Source organism: Nicotiana sylvestris, chromosome 2 (assembly GCF_000393655.2).
Source record: "Nicotiana sylvestris chromosome 2, ASM39365v2, whole genome shotgun sequence".
In the NCBI taxonomy this organism is placed as follows: Eukaryota; Viridiplantae; Streptophyta; class Magnoliopsida; order Solanales; family Solanaceae; genus Nicotiana; species Nicotiana sylvestris.
This window is the reverse complement of record NC_091058.1, coordinates 39,932,334-39,952,248: the sequence shown is the minus strand read 5'-3', so window position 1 is coordinate 39,952,248 and position 19,915 is coordinate 39,932,334. Positions and strand designations below refer to the sequence as shown.

Here is a 19,915-nt window from a genome sequence, read left to right as displayed (position 1 = left end):
ATAGTCACTATGGAGTAGATAAATATTAAAGGCTAAGGATAGAATATTTGAGAATGCATGCCTAAGAAACCGACGAGATCGGGTCTTGTAATATTACAATGTTTAAGAGAGGCCAAAGATGTGTGATTTTGATATTAGAAAATAATTTGTTGTTATTTGAATATAGACAAGCTCGGGATCAAAATAATTGATAAGGATATGGTAGTCGATGAAAAGAATCTAAAATCTATAATTTTTAGTTTTGGCAAATGGTAAAGTTTTTAGGCCTGAAATACGGTATCAACCGTTTTGAGAGTTGTGGGATAGTACCTCGACTCATGTGCCAAAACTTAGAATTAACGGGTGCATGAAGATTAATCTCGATGACCCGAAATAAGACGATGTAGACACTTGAATTGAATAGGTAAAAATATTGGAAATAATTTGACGATGCAAATTGACCAAATAGTGGCCTTCTATTTCTTGGTAGATTGTGCAAGTTTGGACATCTACGAATTTGTAAATGAGAATTGGCACGAAGGTTAAAATAGGTAGAATAGTTTTTTTAAAAGAAGTAGGAATGTGATCGCTACCTACTCCACACTACTTAAAAGTAGGAATGTGATCGCAAAGCTTTTACCCGATATGAGGGTCGGGATCGATTTTCACAGGGAGCTAGGAATGGAGTCGAGTATCTATCTAGACTAGAGTCGTGTAATTGCTCCAAATGTCACTTCCAAACATCTTTTGATTTTTCTTTAACAAACTAATATTATCAACTACTAATTAGAACTAAATTATGCTAATGAGAAAATTGCTAGAGTAACCTAGGGCTAGTACTTTCACCTAGGTGGCTAATTGACGAGTAAATACTTCTAAGGTTCGATTGACATGATTGGGGAAATATGCTATAACTGTTGCACAATTTTATCCACTCTCACACCTCTTGGTAGAGAGAGTGATTTTGTCCAATTGACTTTCTCGAGACCAAATGGGTAGGCAAATTAGCTCAAGCAACTAGGGCCCAATTACTCTCTCGAGGTTTAACCCTTTAATTGGGACTATCAATTCTCTTGAGTCCATCCCAATTCCTTGTTGGGTCAATTTTGGAGACTTAGGCTATCTTTCTCAAGAAGAGCCCAAGTCAACTTAGCAAAAACCAGTTTGCAACCACCAATTCATAGATTAAACCATAAAATTGACCCAAATAACAAACACCTGAATCTAACAACACTAGCTAATGGGTTTAGCTACTCATGCTTGAAGAAGAAAATAAAAAAATAGATGAAGAAATTAATTAAAAGCTAATGTATTTACAGAGAATCTATTGTTAAATCTAAGTTAAGATGCCAAAAATGGCTACACAACTTCTCACGAGCACAGCTTCATTCTCTAAACTCAGGACCGCACAAAATGGACTGCGGCCGCACTAGGTCTTGGCTCTCTAAACTCAGGCTCCGCGGACCACGGCCGCGGAGGCAACTAGCGCAGTCCGCACAAACATGACCGCGTACCACATGGGTTTGATGTTGGCACTGGACATCTCTCTAATCTTCTCCTCCGCGGACTGCACAAAATAGTAGTGCGGTCGCGGAGCCTTCAGTGCGGACTGCGCAAGATCGGATGCAGCCAGCATTGCCTTGAAGCTTAATTTGCTACTTCTCTGAATCCCCTAGTGCGGACTGCACAAAGTGTAGTGCGACCGCACTAGGCCTTTTTGTCCTGAGTTTGCCTTTTCTTTGGTACTTGAGCAGGTTTCACTCCTTTGAGCCGATCTTTGACATTTCGTCACTTTGTCGATCAAACCTGCAATCAAGACAACTTATGAGCCTTTTGGGACTACTTTGTAAGAATTTATAATCAAGCTTAAGTAGGAAGGAGCATAAAACATGTCAAAATTCCTAGTTATCAGAATGATATCTTGCTATAGGGAGTGAAATGCTCATTGTTGTTTAAAAAATTCTTAATGCTTTAAGGCACAAATATCAAGAAATTTCATGACGAACCAAGCTTGTTAAAGGATTTACGGGCAAACATTATAAAAATAAAAGGACATCTTAATTATATTCTAAGAATTGGAGTGGACCTAGGAGAAATCTGAACCTAAATAAATACTTAAACGGCGCTCTAGAATCATTAAAGAGCACTAAGCGCGGAACATTTGGTGGTTATTATTATTATTATTATTATTATTATTAATTCGAGAAGATAAGAATGTAAAATGTATGAACATATAAAGTATATAAAAATGTATCATAACAATAAAAAACACACAAATTAAATTTTATTATTAATTTAATTAATTATTGGATCAAATTAATTTTAATCCAACATAATAAGGCCCCAGCAGAGTCGCCAAGCTGCTATACCCCATTTTAAAACGGGTCAAATTAGAGTATAACATATTGGTACTTCTGAGATTTAATTAATTAAAGAGAATCGCCACCTAATTATTTTAATGGTAAATTAGAACACCAATTTTAGCTAAGTAATGCTTAAAGTTAACTCTGTTTTAAGGCCTGCTTAACTTAAGATTATGGGTAAAGGTTCTAATTAATCCTATAGGGAAGGTTGTAAAAGCATTCTTCTATATGATCCGCTAATTACAGTTAACCGGCCAAACTTAGGTTAATTAATTGAAAACTCTGTTGCTTAGAAAAATTATTGGAAGGGAGAATGATTAACTAAATTAAATTAGGGACAACATAATAAGGCGACACTGACTAATTCTTTATTTTAAAAGACTCAAAAATTGAAAATCATTTTGAGCCTAGAATTTGGTTCAAAGTAGACCAACTTATAAACTCCATATGACACGAAATAATTTTGAAGGAAAATATTGAAACTTCGAAAAGATGAAACTAACTTTTAAAGAAACATTATGTTCATTAAAACATTTCAAAGGGGTAAGGGGTAATGGGTTTAAGAGTCAGTTTTGACTTGAATAAATCAATAGCTCAAATATCATTCTTAAAGGAACAAGCTAAAGGGAAAAATGTTCCTACGTTAAACATTGTTTAAAGAAAAGCAATCCTCATTAAGAAAATACTTGGCTGGAAATAAACTTCTTGGTTCAAAAACTTCAACCTAACGATATTAGAAATGGGCTTTGACAAAACGTTTTCAGTCATTTTAACAAATTGACTTCTTTTAAAAATGTTAGAGGTATATAGCATTAAGCTTAGTAGAAAATATATTTGCCAATGGTAAATGGATGAAAATATTACTAAATTGGTGATGTTAAATGCCTGAAGATTATATAAATACTAGAGAATAGAGAACCTAGATGATTAAATCCACAGTTGAGATGCACACCGAACAAATAAATAAATCAAAAATCATAAAAAGATTAGATACAATAATAGATAATAAAAGAAAAGGATGCCATAGGCATCACCAAGCATTTGGCTTGTTTTTCGTGATGCCCGATACACCTAAGGAAGATGATATGTGATGATTCTATAAGATGGCAGTGGTGGTAGCGTCGAGCCTTACTATGAGACTTCATTGCAAGAGTTTCAAATTAAGACCCCATTTGCTCCAAAGTGTACATATAAAGAAAGAAAAAATAAAATTAGAAAAGAAAACTTAATTCTTGATAATATAACATTATCTCTTAAACCTAAAATGTTCCAAGAAACTCGGGACAATAGAATGCATCCAAGAAATTCTATTTTTAAAGTAGTACACTCTAAATACTTCCTTAAGACTATTAACATAAATTAAACTTGATATTTAAAGTTCTATAAGAGAGGACAATAGGAAAAACTATACTGTTGTTCAACAAACATGGGCCAACAAATTTTACTTCCATCATTCATGCTCAAGACATCATAAGGCATATGCTATCATGACTACTGACTTATTTTTTAAGTCATATGCTTAAGAGGACCTTAAGTGCATACAGAATGATATCAAGTCCTAAAGAGGGTGCTTAACACATCTGTGTTAAGCATAAACATGTATCTTTCACTTTTCCCAAGATCTAAGAATATCATAAGAAACTTGTTTAAAATAGATTTTAGATCACCTATAATTAACAAGATATCTTTACTGTCAAAATACTCTCAGACATCATAAATAAGATATGAGATTATGTACTATTATGTTCATGGAATATATTCAAATATAAAAGAATAAGGAATTTTCCTATAGTCATGTTTTCTAATAAGGCATTGATCTTAGGTCATGGCTTCTGGTTAATCATTTTATTCTATAGATGTCTTTATCACATATAGCCAAGAGAATCGAAGCAAAACTCCTGAATACGAATTTTAAGCTATTCAGTTGTAAAGAAGCTACAAAATAATACTTGGATCATCTTTAAACATGGAAAGAAGCCTAGTACAGGATTTCAAGTAAGTTTTAATACAAACTCCTATTGAACTTTAATCTCGATTTTAGTTAAGAAGGCAACTTATAGTATGCCCAAAAGACAGAATGCAACTTCACTTCTTAATCGACATTAAGACAAAATACTTCTATTGCATAATATTAAAGTAGGAAAGCTGTGGTTAATCCTAATTGCTTAATAAATTATCTAATAACTGAAACATCACATATTGATCCAAATATATCATTCTTGTTTAAATAACACAAGTATAGCACAAATGAGCTTTAATACACAAGATTATTACATAAACGACACCTATGTCGCGATTTCTATGCAGTAAATAATTGCATGTCTTCAAACCAACATTTATTATGAACCTAAAACGGTAACAAGGGAAAAGAATGATTGAAAGTTACGGACCTTTTTGCGGGCAGCGAACCGAGGCGGGGTCTTAGATGCACTATTGAACTCCGACTTCGAACTCTCTACCTTAGACGATCGGTAGTCGCCAGAATAAGCAAATAAACCATTGTAATGGCTAAAAATACAAAGAGAGCTAGAGAACATGTTTTTTAATTAGAGGAAAAGGAAATGCATTAATAGAGGTGGCTGAAAACTCTCGACTTTGGGGTAAAAGTGGGCGGCTCTAGGGCTCCCCTTAAATGAGTTTCAGAGCCGGTATTTATAGATAGAAGTTAGGGTTCTTGAGAGGGATTTTTCAAATTCAAATTTTGAATTTCGGTCAACATATCCGTTTGAATCCGAACGTTGGAGGTTTGGACGGATTCACGTGATTTCCTCTGTTCTTGCCCGAATTGGTGAGATTTTTGACTGAGACATTAAAGATTTGCAGGTTATCGAGCACAAATGCAGAAGAGCAAAGAAAGAGATGTATTTGCACAAAAATGATGCAACATCATTTGATTAAAAGGTGTGAAAGCTTGGAGGTTTCTAAAAATGAAGAAGGTGACAAAGGAAGGTGGACAGAGGCGCTGCTGTGTTTTCTTACTAGGTTAGAAATTAGGGAATAAAATATTTGAAGGGGTGTTGGGCCGATTGGGCTGAGCTTCAGGCGGGTTTGGGGCATAAGCTTGGCCGAACTGGGCCTATTCTTAGGGCTAGAGATTGTATTGAATTTTAGGTGACTAGATATTGGACAACCCACTTCCTTCTTCAAATCTTTCTTTAGGCGTCTAATTCTTATTAAATCTCTTAATTAACACATTAGCATATATTAATATTAATTAATTAATTCGAGGCGACTTATCAAAATATAAGATTTTCTAGCATCTAATTTGTTAAAATAACTACTACATTAATTGTGAAATAAAGAATAAATATTGTAAAGTATAAAATTGAAATAAATACTACTATGTGATTATATGAAAGAAATTGATACGCTTTTTGCAAAAGCCGATAAGAATGATATTAAATAAAATTAATAATAATAATAATAATAATAACAACAACAACAACGAAGACAATAACAACAACAACAACAATAATAATAATAATAGGGATAGTCATCCTAATTAGGTCTATTTTGGGATAACAACTGTAAAATAAAAATTCTTAAATTATTAGTAATATTAGAAGCTTAAAGAAATAGTTTGGAAGAAAGGAGGGACAAAATTGGATGTCAAAACTCAATATACGTGCCAGGGATCTCTTGGTATCCCGCACCTCAATCCAGATCATAAATACATACTAGGGATCTCTTGGGATGCCGTCCGATAGTCCCAAATTAAAAACATACAGAAGCAACACAAGAATACTCAATTTAACGTTAATTTCGTACCATGTAAACAATTAATTCTAGCCTAACATGCTTCACATAATGCAATTAAGGACGTTTAAGCAAATAAATAGTTAAGTCAATTAGACATGCTCTTTCTAAGCTAACAACAAGTTTAAATTGCATGTAAAATGAAAACAGGAAAAAGAACACAATTAAAATTACTTAAAGAAAACCGAATTTTCAACAATTAGCTCAAGTACGCACTCGTCACCTCACGTACAAGGTATTTCAACTATCAAATATACTGAATCCTAAGGGGAGGGTCCCACGCACAAGGTTAGACAAGCCACTAACCTCGAACCGGCTCAATAATCAATCCGAAATCACGCTCTTGCCACGAGTACTCGACTCCAAATGGCCCAAATCTATTCAATTCAATTTCATAATATAAATAACACTTCAAGTAACTGATTCTACAAAGAAATTCTAAGCTAATACGCAAAATTAAGTAAAATGACCAAAACGTCCCTCGGGCCCACATCTCGAAATCAGGTAAAATTTATAGTTTCAGAATTCTCACACTCTCACGAGTCTAACCATACCAAAATTATCCAAATCCGATGTCAAATCCCCAATCAAAACTCAATTTCTTGGTCTAAGAACTTTTCCCCCAATTTCCACCAAAATTTTGAAATTAAAGGATGAATTTAAGTGTAGGTTCATAGAAATTAGTCTAAACCGACTAGGAATCACTTACCCAAATCGCCAGGTAAAAATCTCTTCAAAAATCCCAATCTCCCGAGCTCCCAAGTCCAAAATATTAATTATGGCTCAAACACTCGATTTTGGGTTTTACAAAATCTACCTAAGCAATTCCTTAATCGCGAACGCGGTCAAACCTTCGTGTTCGCGAAGCACAAATTGACGTTGACCATTTTTCCTTCTTCGCGAACGCGTCTCCTTCTTCGCGAACGCGATGGCTCATGTGATTACCCAAAAGGGTCATCACTTGCTTTTAAATTGAATTCTATGTTCTGAGGCCTTGAAAACCTCATTTAGTATTACCTCAATTTGCGTGCACAGTCTGGGCGCGTAGCCGGAAAGTCTAACTATGAAAAATCTATGAATAATAATAAGTTTTGACTATAAAATGAGTTAATTTGACTTCGATCAACGTTTTGGGTAAACGAACTCGGACCCCTGATATGAAGATCCCGGAGGGTCCGTAGGAAAATATGGGACTTGGGAGTATGCCCAGAATTGAATTCTGAGATCCCAAGCCCGAGAAATAAATTTTAAAAAAAATTATTTTCTGAAATTGTTTAAAGGAATTTGAAATAAATTTTTAATTAGAACATGTTGGTATCAGGCCCGTATTTTAGTTCTGGCACCCGGTACAGGTCATATATGTGATTTAAGATAACTCTGTGAAGTTTGGTAAGAAACGGATGTCATTTGACGTGATTCAGACCTAAATTGCAAAATTTGATGTTTTAAGAAGTTTGAAATAATTCATTGATTTTGAGGTTTAATTCGATGTTAATGACATTAATTTGGCGATTTGATCGCATGGATAAGTTCATATGGTGTTTTCGAGTTAGTACGTATGTTTGGTCTGGAGCCCCGAGGGCTCGGGTAAGTTTCGGAAAGTTTTAAACTCTTAAAAAGTTGTAGGTTTTCAGCTGTTGGTATTCTGATATTTCCTTCTTCGCATTCGCGGGAGGACCCTCGCGAACGCGATGTGTTAATTATACTGAAGGAAATTCCTTCTATGCAAACGCGTAACCCAGGTCGCGAACGCCAGGTGTTGGGGGGTCCTCCTTCGCGAAGCGGGCCTGGTAACGCGAACGCGAAGGCTAATTGAGCCTGGGCAGGAGGTGGGGCATTAAACCTACGCGAACGCGACCACATGGACGCGAATGCGAAGGCTCGAGGGGTCATTTCTCCGCGAACACGAGCCGCCTTCTGTGAATGCGAAGCCCTAGCAGGCTTAACCCATCGCGAACGCGACGAGAAATTTCGCCCAGTTATTTTAAGTTCCAAAAACAAAACACATTATGGAATTTTCATTATTTTTCACAAACTTCATCTTCTCCACACCTCTTGGGCGATTTTTTGAAGAACTTCTTTACCGTAACATCTTGGGTAAGTAATCTTTAACTTGTTTTCTTCCATTTTTATCAACACCCACTACATTTCTAGGCCTAAAACATGTGATTAAGGGTAGAAAATTAGGGATATGGGTAGAGTTAGGGCTTTTGGATTATTTGGGAATTTGACCTTGTTTTGGGGTCGGATTTGAAAATAAATTATATATTCGGGCTCGTGGGTGAATGGGTGATCAGGTTTTGGTCCGAACCTCGTGTTTTGAGAAGGCGGGCCCGGGGTCAATTTTTTACTTTTTGGGAAGAATGATTAGAAATCTATAATTAAGCATTGGAATTGGATTGTTTAGCATTTATTGATGTTATGAAGGCGATTATGTATAGATACAATCGATTTGGAGCAGAATTCGAAAGGAAAGGCGGTGTTTGAGCCTTGAGTTGGTCACGGAAGTTCGAGGTAAGTGTTCTGTCTAACCTTAGCTTGAGAGATTATGAGCTGTGTCATATTTGCAATTTGCTTCTTGTTGAGTACGACGTATAGGCATGGTGACGAGTATCTATGCATTGGTGTCGAGCATGACTATGAGACTTAAATTGATATTTGTTGTGTTCTTAAATGATACTACGGATGCTTTAATTGGTGATTCTCGATATAGAGCAAGGATTTAGTTTATTTTCGTGGAAAGTAATTATGATTGAGTATTGGTGTTAGCTGAGATGCGCAGGGATTGAGTTAAGATTGATTATAGTTGATTCTCCCTTACCGGGACATATATACTTTTACTGTTGAATTCCCTTGATGGGATAGTGTAGTTTATTGTTGATCCCTTGCCGGGACTCGTGATATGGTTGAGTTTAAGGTATATAAATATATTGGTTCGGGTTGCACGCCGCAATATTATTATATATTGGATCGGGTTGCACGCGGCAACATTATTATATATTGGATCGGGTTGCACACTGCAACAATGTAATATTGGATCGGGTTGCACGCCGCAACAGTAATATAAATGGATCGGGTTGCATGCCGCAACAGTGTTAAATGATAAGGGATCGGATTGCACGCCGCAACAGTGTTATTATTGTTTGTTGTAGCACTTGAACTGTTCTCTCTTATCACTCTTTAGTTTTTGTTGGATTTGATATGTTCCCCGTAGCATGTACCCCCCTCCCATTTACATTGTTTATTCCTGTTTATTTTTTTGATGTATATTATATAACTGCACAGGTTTATCTGGAGTCTGGTCCTAGCCTCGTCACTACCTCGCCGGGGTTAGGCCAGACATTTACCAGCACATGGGGTCGGTTGTGCTGATGCTACACTCTGCACTATGTGCAGATACCGAAGCAACATTTGGACCATATACCGGAGCAGCATTTGGACAGTAGCACTTAGGGAGCCAGCCTTCAGTCCACTCAGAGATCCCGAGGTAGTCCTGCAGGCGTCCGCATGCCCAACGTTCTCTTCTATCTATTTATATGTTCTGTTTCTACTTGTTTCCGAGACAGACTGTATTTCCTTGTTCATACATTTGTATGTAGTATCCATAGACAGTCCGTGGATATTGTGACACTGGTTTCTGGGTAGAGATGCATGTTGGCATTTTCGTACTGATTTTGGTATTATATTAGTTTAAGTCTTCCGCTTAAAATCATCTTTCGCTATTATTTAAATGTTGATCACCTATTAATTCAATTTGTTAAAAAGAGTAAAAACAAAAAATGAAAGAGATTAAATTTTCTATATTTCCTGGCTTGCCTAGCTTCTACGAGTAGGCGCCATCACAACTCCTGCGGGTGGAAAATTCGGGTCATGACAAGTTGGTATCAGAGCTCTAGGTTACATAGTTCTCACAATTCACGGACAAGCTTAGTAGAGTCTGAGGGATCGGTACAGAGATGTCTATATTTATCCCCAGAGGCTACAAAGTTAGGAAAAAACTTCACATTTGTTCTTTCTTGTCGTGCGATTTGGTTTCTCAATACTAACTGAATTTTTACTCTGTTCTTTCGCAGATGGCGAGAACATGCGCTTCCTCATCCATCGATCAGTAGCCCGAGCCCCCAGCAGTAGCTCCCACGCGGGACAGAGGGAGAGGTCGAGGTCGTGTTAGAGGCTGAGGTACCGGCAGGGCTCAGCCTAGGGCACCAGCACCAGCGGTGGAGCCTCAGGTTGATTGTGATGATGAGGTTCCTGCCCCAGCAGTTCCGGTGGGCCCAGCTCAGGTCCTAGAGGGGTTTATTGCCACCCCAGTTCTTCAGGATGCTCTGGTCCTTCTAGTGGGCCTTATGGAGAGTGTCACCCGGGCAGGTTTGCTTCCTATAGCACCAGCCGTCTCTTAGGCTAGAAGAGGAGCCCAGACTCCTATTACTCACACTCTAGAGCAGGTAGCTCGCCAGATTCAGACTCCAGCGGTTCAGCTAGTTGGAGCAGTTCAACCGGGTGTGGTAGCTCAGACCGGTGATGGAGCAGTTATGTTTGTCGATGCTTTGTGGAGGTTGGATAGGTTCACCAAGCTCTTTACTACTTTTTTCAGCGGTGCATCTACTAAGGATTCCCAGGATTATCTAGACAGTTGCCATGAGGTTCTCAGGAACATGGGGATAGTTGAGACTAATGGGGTCGATTTTTCTACATTTCGCTTGTTTGGATCAGCCAAGACTTGGTGGGGAGATTATTTCTTGGCTAGACCAGTTGGATCGCCAGCCTTAACTTGGGAGCAGTTTGCACAGCTATTTCTGGAGAAGTTTCTCCCCATTACACACAGAGAGGCCTATCAGATGCAATTTGAGCGTCTCCAGCAGGGTTCTATGATTGTTACCCAGTATGAGACCAGATTCATCGACTTGTCTCGTCATGCTCTTGTCACACTTCCTACCGAGAGAGAGCGGGTGAGGAGGTTTATTGACAGTCTTATTCATCCGATTCGTCTTCAGATGGTTAGGGAGGCGGGGAGTGAGATTACTTTCCAGGAGGCGGCCAATGTGGCTAGGAGAGTAGAGATAGTTCTGTCACAGGGAGGTGATCATGGGTCGGATAAGAGGCCCCGTCATTCAGGCAGATTCAGTGGTGCCTTGTCTAGAGGTAGAGATTCATATGGTAGAGGCAATCCTCCTAGGCCCTTTCAGTCAGAACTTCAGGTCTCCCATGGTGCTTCAGGTGGCGTGGTTCTCACATGCAGTATTCTGATCAGCAGCCCTACAGTGCACCACCAGCTCCTATCAGTGCACCGTCGCCTAGAGTTTTCGGGGTGGTCATTCAGGTCGTCAGGGTCAGTCTAAGTTTCCTCAGCCACAACACTCATGTGAATGCTATGAGTGTGGTAAGTATGGTCATATCCGGAGGGCTTGTCCGAGGTTGGTGGGTACTCAGTCACAATAGTAGTTTTCCCGTGCCATGATTCAGGCACCGGGTGTTCCACAGACCGCCCAACCAGCTAGAGGTGGGGGTAGAAGTGCTAGAGGTGGAGGTAGAGGTGCTAGAGGTGGAGCTCAGACCGCTAGAGGTGGAGGCCAACAGCTGCAGGCCGTCCCAGGGATGTAGTCCAGGATGGTGGGGCCCAACCCCGATGTTTTGCTCTTCCAGCTACGCCCGAGTCTGAGGCTTCATATGTAGTTATCACAGGTATTGTTCTGGTTTGTGATAGAGATGCTTCAGTGTTATTTGATCCAGGGTCTACGTACTCGTACGTGGCATCTTATTTTGCACTGTATCTGGTCATGCCTAGTGATTCATTGAGTGTTCATATTTATGTGTCTACAACGGTGGGTGATTATATTGTGGTAAATCGAGTCCATCACTCTTGTATAGTTGTAATTGGGGGTCTTGAGACTCGAGTAGATTTGCTGCTTCTGGACATGGTCGACTTCGATGTTATATTGGGGATGGACTGGTTATCACCTTACCACGCTATCTTGGATTGTCATGCCAAGACAGTGACCTCAGCCTTACTGGGTTTGCCTCGTTTAGAGTAGAGAGGGATCCCTGGTCATTCTACCCATGTCGTTATCTCTTATGTGAAGGCTCGGCGTATGGTCGAGAAGGGGTGTTTGGCCTATTTGGCATATGTTCGTGATTCTAGCGCTGAGGTTCCTTCTTTTGATTGTGTTCCCGTTGTTCGTGAGTTTCCTGAGGATTTTCCTTCAGACCTTCCGGGTATGCCACCCGACAGGGATATTGACTTTGCATTGATCTGGCTCCGGGCACTTAGCCCATTTCTATCTCGCCGTATCGTATGGCCCCGCCAGAGTTGAAAGAGTTGAAGGAGCAGTTGCAAGACTTGCTTGAGAAGGGTTTCATTAGACCCAGTGTTACGCCTTGGGGTGCGCCGGTGTTGTTTGTTAAGAAGAAGGATGGGTCAATGATAATGTGTATCGATTACCAGTAGTTGAACAAGGTTACAATCAAGAATAAGTATCTGTTGCCGGGGATTGATGATTTGTTTGATCAGCTTCAGGGTGCCAAGGTATTTTCGAAGATTGACTTGAGATCTAGCTACCATCGGTTGAGTATTAGGGCATCCGATGTCTCTAAGATAGCTTTCCGCACTCGGTACAAGCATTATGAGTTCTTTGTTATGTCATTCGGGTTGACAAATGCCCCAGCAGCTTTTATGGACTTGATGAACCGAGTGTTCAGGCCTTATTTGGACTTGTTCGTGATAGATTTAATTAATGACATCTTGATATATTCCCTCAGCCAGGAGGAGCACGAGTAGTATCTCAGGGTGGTTCTTTAGACTTTGAGGGATATTCAGTTATATGCTAAGTGCTCGAAATGTGAGTTCTGGTTGAGTTCAGTTGCATTCCTGGGTCATGTTGTATTAGCAGAGGGTATTTAGGTTGATCCGAAGAAGATTGAGGCAGTCAAGAACTAGCCCATACCAGCATCAGCTACAGAGATTCGGAGTTTCTTGGGATTGCAGGCTACTATCGTCGGTTCGTGGAGGGGTTCTCATCTATCGCAGCCTCGATGACCAGGTTGACCTAGAAGGGTGCCCAGTTCAGATGGTAGGACGAGTGTGAGGTGAGCTTTCAGAAGCTCAAGACAGCTCTGACTACGACACCGGTGTTGGTTTTGCCCATAGGATCAGGGCCTTATATAGTTTATTGTGATGCATCTCGTATTGGGCTCGGTGCAGTGTTAATGCAGGATAGCAAGGTCATTGCCTATGCTTTGCAGAAGTTGAAGATTTATGAGAAGAACTATCCGGTTCATGATTTAGAGTTGGCAGCCATTATTCACGCGTTGAAGATTTGGAGGCATTATTAGTATGGCGTGGCATGTGAGGTGTTCACGGATCACAAAAGTTTTTAGTATTTGTTCAAGCAAAAGGAGTAGAATTTGAGGCAGATGAGGTGGTTGGAGTTGTTGAAAGATTATGATATCACTATCTTATATCATCCGGGAAAGGTCAATGTGATGGCCGATGCTTTGAGTAGGAAGTCAGACAGTATGGGCAGTCTTGCTTATATTTCGGTCGGTGAGAGACCGCTTGCTTTGGATGTTCAGACTTTGGCCAATTAGTTCGTGAGGTTGGATGTTTTTGATCCCAGCCCTGTGTTAGCTTGCACAGTCGCTCGTTCCTCATATTGGAGCTTATCCGAGATCGGCAACATGATGATCCCCATTTGTGTGTCCTCAAGGACATGGTGCAGCGCGGAGGTGCCAAGCAGGTTACCTTAGATGATGATGGAGTTTTGAGATTGCAGGGTCAAGTTTGTGTGCCAAATGTGGATGGGCTTCAGGAGTTGATTTTAGAGGAGGCTCATAGCTCCTCGTACTCTATTAATCTGGGTGTCACGAAGATGTATCAGGATTTGCCGCAGTATTATTGGTGGCGTAGAATGAAGAAGGATATCATTGCATATGTGGCTCGGTGTTTGAATTATCAGCAGGTTAAGTACGAGCATCAGAGGCCCGGTGGTTCATTTTAGATGATTGAACTTCCCGAGTGGAAGTGGGAGCGGATCACTATGGATTTCGTTGTTGGACTCCCACAGACTCGGAGTAAGTTTGACGCAGTATGGGTCATTGTTGATAGGCTGACCAAGTCAGCGCATTTCATTCCTGTGGCAGTCTCCTATTCTTCCGAGAGGTTAGCTAAGATCTATATCCGGGAGATTGTTCGTCTTCATAGTGTGCTCGAGTCTATCATTTCGGACTGAGGTACGCAGTATACCTCACGTTTTTGGAGAGCAGTTCAGCGAGAGTTGGGCACGCGAGTTGAGTTGAGCACATCATTTCATCTTCAGACGGATGGGCAGTTCGAGCGGACCATTCAGATTTTGGAGGATATGCTCCGAGCTTGTGTCATTGACTTTGGAGGCTCGTGGGATCAGTTTTTGCCTTTAGCAGAGTTTGCCTACAACAATAGCTACCAGTCGAGTATCCAGATGTCTCCGGTTGGATGGTTTGAGCGGAGAGATGCTCGGTTATTGGGTACTGATTTGGTCCAAAAGGCCTTGGACAAGGTCAGGATTATTTAGGATAGGCTTCGTATAGCTCAGTCCAGGCAAAAGAGTTATGTCGACCGCAAGGTTCGAGATTTGGCTTTCATGGTCAGTGACTGGGTATTGCTCTGAGTTTTGCCTATGAAGGGCGTGATGAGATTTGGGAAGAAGGGCAAGCTTAGGCCTAGGTTCATTGGTCCTTTTCAGATTCTTGATCGAGTGGGAGAGGTGGCTTATATACTTGCATTGTCGCAAAGCTTATCAGCTGTGCATCCAGTGTTTCATGTTTCCATGCTTCAGAAGTATCACGGCGATCCATCCCATGTGTTAGATTTCAGCACTGTCCAGTTGGACAAGGACTTGTCTTATGAGGATGAGCCGGTGGCTATTCTAGACTGGCAGGTTCGTCAGTTGAGGTCTAAGAGTTTTCCTTCTATTCATGTTCAGTGGAGAGGTCAACCTCCCGAGGCATCAACCGTGGAGTCCGAGTCCGATATGCGAAGGCATTATCCCTATCTTTTCCCCGACTCAGGTACTTCCTTCTTATGTCCGTTCGAGGATGAACGGTTATTTTAGAGGTGGAGAATGTGATGACCCTTGGGTCATCACTTGTTTTTTAATTGAATTCTATGTTTCGAGGCCTTGAAAACCTCATTTAGCATCACCTCGATTTGCGTGCACAGTCCGGGCGCATAGCGAGAAATCTTAAATATGAAAAATGATAAGTTTTGACTATAAAATAAGTTAATTTGACTTCGGTCAACGTTTTGGGTAAATGGACCCGGACACGGACCCGTGATATGACGGTCCCGAAGGGTCTGTAGGAAAATATGGGACTTGGGCATATGCCAGGAATCGAATTCCGAGGTCTCAAGCCCGAGAAATGAATTTTTAAAGAAAATATTTTCTGAAATTGTTTAAAGGAATTTGAAATGAATTTTTGATTAAAACATATTGGTATTGGGCCCGTATTTTGGTTTCGGCACCCGGTACAGGTCATATATATGATTTAAGATAACACCGTGAAGTTTGGTAAGAAATGGATGTCATTTGATGTGATTCGGATCTAAATTGCAAAATTTGATGTTTTAAGAAGTTTGAAATAGTTCAATGATTTTGAGGTTTAATTCGATGTTAATGATGTTAATTTGGCGATTTGATGGCACGGATAAGTTCATATGGTGTTTTCGAGTTAGTACATATTTTTGGTCTGGAGCCCCGAGGGCTCGGGTGAGTTTCGAATGTGTTTTGGAAGGTTTTAAACTCTTAAAAAGTTGCAGGTTTTCAGCTATTGGTATTCTGATATTTCCTTCTTCGCGTTCGCGGGAGGACCCTCGTCAACGCGATGTGTTAATTATGCTGAAGGAAATTCCTTCTACGCGAACGCGTAACCCAAGGTCGCGAATGCGAGGCGTTGGGGGGTCTTCCCTTCGCGAACGCGGGCCTGGAACGCGAACGCGAAGGCTAATTGAGCCTGGGCAGGGGGTGGGGCATTAAACCTATGCAAAGGCGACCACATGGACCCGAACGCGAAGGCTCGAGGGGTCATTTGTCCGCGAACACGAGCTGCCTTCCGCGAACGTGATGGACCTATCGCGAACGCGATGAGTAATTTCGTCCAGTTATTTTAAGTTCCAAAAACATAACACGTTACGGGATTTTCATTATTTTTCACAAACTTCATCTTCTCCATACCTCTTGGGCAATTTTTTTGAAGAACTTCTTCACCGTAACCTCTTGGGTAAGTAATCTTTATCTTGTTTTCTTCCATTTTTATCAACACCTATGAGCACGTGATTTTTGCCCTACAAGAACTACTCCCAAAAATTCAAAATAAAATAGTTTTATGTTGCTTGTGATTTATTTGTACTTGTCTGTGCATGTTTATTTTTAGTTTAATTAAGAAAGATACAAAAATATGTGTTGCATGTGCATTTAGGATTTAATTTTACAATTAGGAATTAATTAAACAATATTTGGATTTGCGAGAATGAAAATCACAAAAATATGTACTTTGCATTTAATCTCCAATTGTGTGATTTTATTTTAGTTGGTATTGTGTGTGATAATTGTTATTAGGAATTAATTAGTATTTTTAATTTGGTTTATAATTCAATTTAGAATTTTAGTTTTATTAATTAGGAAATAAAAGAAAAAGAAGAAAAAGAAACAAAATGGGAACCGGACCGGGCCAAATTGGCCACAGCCCAGTTCTTACCCAAAAAATCAGCCCAATACCCGCCCCAATCCAGTCTGTCTCCAGATATATCCAAACGACGTTGTATCTGGCCAATAAATCCAAGCCATTGATTTGTTTTGGTCGAACGGTCCAGATCACCCCTCCCAAAACCGTTTTTGACCCATTGCTGTACCCGGTCTAACCCGATCCCCTCACAAAACCAAGCGACATCGTTTCTCATTAGTGAAGTAATCCAGGCCGTTGATCGTGAATGATCCAAGCCAATATCAAATCCCCACCCCACTATATATTCCTAAAACCTCACCCCACGCCCCCTAAGCCATACCCCCCCTTTCGCCTTCGTCTCTAACCTAGAGACAGGCCCAATACCCTCCGTCTTCAACCACCACACTCCGCCCATCGGAAATCGCCTCACGGCGGTTCCGGTGGTCCAAACATCCCCAAAATTACACCACAGCCTCCCCACGACGTCCTCTTTCCAAATCCCGGATCAGTTTTCTTCGAATCAGTACCATACGCTTCGAATCTTAAATCGAAGATCAGTCCCAAAACCCTAGTTCGTCCGTTTGACCCCAAAGTTACACCACTGAACCACCGACCTACCCTTGTCCCAAATTCCACCCCAGTTCTGTCCGAGTCTTGTTAGAGCCTTTCGAATTTCAAATCGAAGTCAAACCCTAAAGGAACCAAACTTCAGACTGTGTACAAAGTTAAACATTTGAGGTTTTAACCGACTTTAGTCGAGTGTTCTCAGTCGAGAACACTCGATTAAGGTCCGTTTTGGCTTCAAAATTTCAAGACGAAGTGTTGACTGAAACGGATTGAGTTTGGTCTGAAATTTCGAGGTATTTCTTTTTTTCCTTTTTCTTTTGTTGTTGTTTCGATTGATTAATTCGTCATTTTTGTCAAGTAGTTCTTCCTCCTCTTTCGGACCTTTTTCTTGGTCCAATTTTCTTCTGTTGATTAACATATGTTGTAAATAGTTTCGTCGATTAAACCGTTCATGTTTGTAGTTTAGTAGTTCTCGTCAAGTTGTTTGATGTCGATTGTTTTGTTCTCAGCCTCAGGGCTCCATTCAGTATATCCTCAGGGTTCCTACATTTTGTGTTTAAGGCTAATTTAGAATTATGAGTGTTTGCTATTATTATTGGTTCGAATTGCTTCACTTTGTGTGAAGTTTGGTTCCCTTTTTTTTGTTGTTCATCATTTTTTGCATATGAGTTCAGTTTGTTGGTCGATTCAGTGCGTTTACAGTGATCAGTCATTTTGCCCAAGCTTAATTTAGAATTGTGAATGTAATTAGTCATTCCCATGTATCTATTTCAATCATGGTCTGAAATTTGACCTTGGTAGTTCAATATGATTTTGTTCGGATTCATTGGTCTTTATTTTTTATGCTATTTGATCTGATCTGAGTTCTAGCTTGAACTACTGATTGAATTTGATGAGTTGAATTGGTTATAGCTGTTGGGGTTGGTACCGATTGAAGGTGGAATTGGGATAGGATAGTAATTTCAGGGATATCAGGAGAGTAATGTGGGGGGTTAAAAGTTTGGCAAATGGTCTTGCTAGTGGGCTGTCAGTAAAGTACTTAATTAACCATTAATCTAATGTGTTAGTGGGGAACAAAACATAATGGTATGGGGAGGTTTAAAAGGCATTGATTAAAATATGTTGCCCATACCTGCTTGAACTTTAAATAAATAAAAGACAAGGGTTAATGGGGAACAAAACATACTCTATTGGAGTTCTAAAGGTATCATGGGCAGAATTAGTTTCTTAATTCTGCCTAGTGTTCTTACGAGCTGGCAGAGTCAGTGTTTGGGTATAAATGGAGGGACTTAGGACCGAGTTAGGGATCTTTTTTGGGGTTCAGACCTTAAGGGAGAGAGTTGAGAGAGCTTTTACTGTTTCATTACCTTAATTAACTTGTCAAAAATCTCAGCCAGTAGCCCAGCTCCCTGAGAATCATAAACAGTTATAAAATTCTCTGCTTCAAGTTTTCAAAGATCACTTTTGAGTCTTTAATCAGTTAGAGAGGGTCTTGAAAATCAGTTTCTAAAGCTTAAAGACTGGAGAGCTTGGTCAGTCTTTGAACAATATTCTGGGGAGTAAGGAAGTTTTGGAGAGTTTTTTTCAAGGCAGTCTTAGACAACATTTTAAAAGTGAAGGCATCCAGCTTTTTTTAGAGTTCAGGAGAGTTTAAGAACATAAAACCAAAAATATATTGTTTCATTGCATTCATAAGTGTAATTCGAATTCTGGACAGAGTTAAAGAGGGTTGGCTTTTAAAATTAGACTCAAAGGTGACACAAAAAGAATAGCAAGAAATATAGAAAGAAAAAGCTATTAGTCCTCTTAGGTTCTGCATTTGATCCTTCTTTAAGCAGTAAAAAATAACATTGCAAGCTTGAAGTAAAGTGCCTGATTTTCAATTGTTGGGGTGTAGTTTCCAGTTTCAAGTCTGTTTACTGGAGTGTTTGAGGTTCACTGGTTGGTTTTCTTGTTGAGTTTGAGGTCCAATTAGTTGCCCAGAGTTATTTGTTGTTGTTGTTTAGTTTCACAACTGGTTAAGAGCTGTAGTCAAGTGTTTTCCTGATTTGAAACTGGGTTTGGACCTGTTTCTGAATTCCAATTTGTTGTTTGCTGTTGTTGTTGTTTGCCGTGTTGTACTGCTGTTGACTTCCTCTTTATTCTTCTGTTCACTCCAATCCAGGTACACAACTAAGCTCAATTTGATGCAACCTTGAGATGTAAACATGAAATGGAAGTGCTCGGGCCCTTAATTATTTGATGTTGTATCTGTAGCTCAGTAGATATAGATGATAAGTAGTTGTATAGTCCAATTTGATCCATAACTCAATGAAATGTAGACTGTGAAGTTTGTACCTAATTAGGACTGTTTAAACTGTTAATTCGTGTTCTTTAGTTGTAGACTTAGTATAGTTTAGTACTGACTTTAGTTAACATTGAGTTAAAAATCGGATATCAGTATTGTTTGGACCTACAATTAATTCAGAAGTCAACATGTGGTGCTTATTCCAATTTCAGGTTAAACGCGTTTTAAAACAGCCCAACATGCTAGTTATTGTTGTTCTCTCCTTTGT

At 39.8% G+C, this 19,915-nt stretch overlaps 1 long non-coding RNA gene across 1 annotated transcript; it reads right to left on the bottom strand.

Annotated features, from left to right (window-relative positions):
- Window positions 1-1,252: 1,252 nt before the first annotated feature.
- LOC138886502 (uncharacterized) lies at window positions 1,253-5,306 on the bottom strand. Its single transcript, XR_011405289.1, has 2 exons — window positions 3,475-5,306; window positions 1,253-1,785 (listed from the first exon to the last, which is right to left on the bottom strand). It is a non-coding gene; the product is annotated as an uncharacterized lncRNA (long non-coding RNA).
- Between the last annotated feature and the right edge of the window lie 14,609 nt (window positions 5,307-19,915).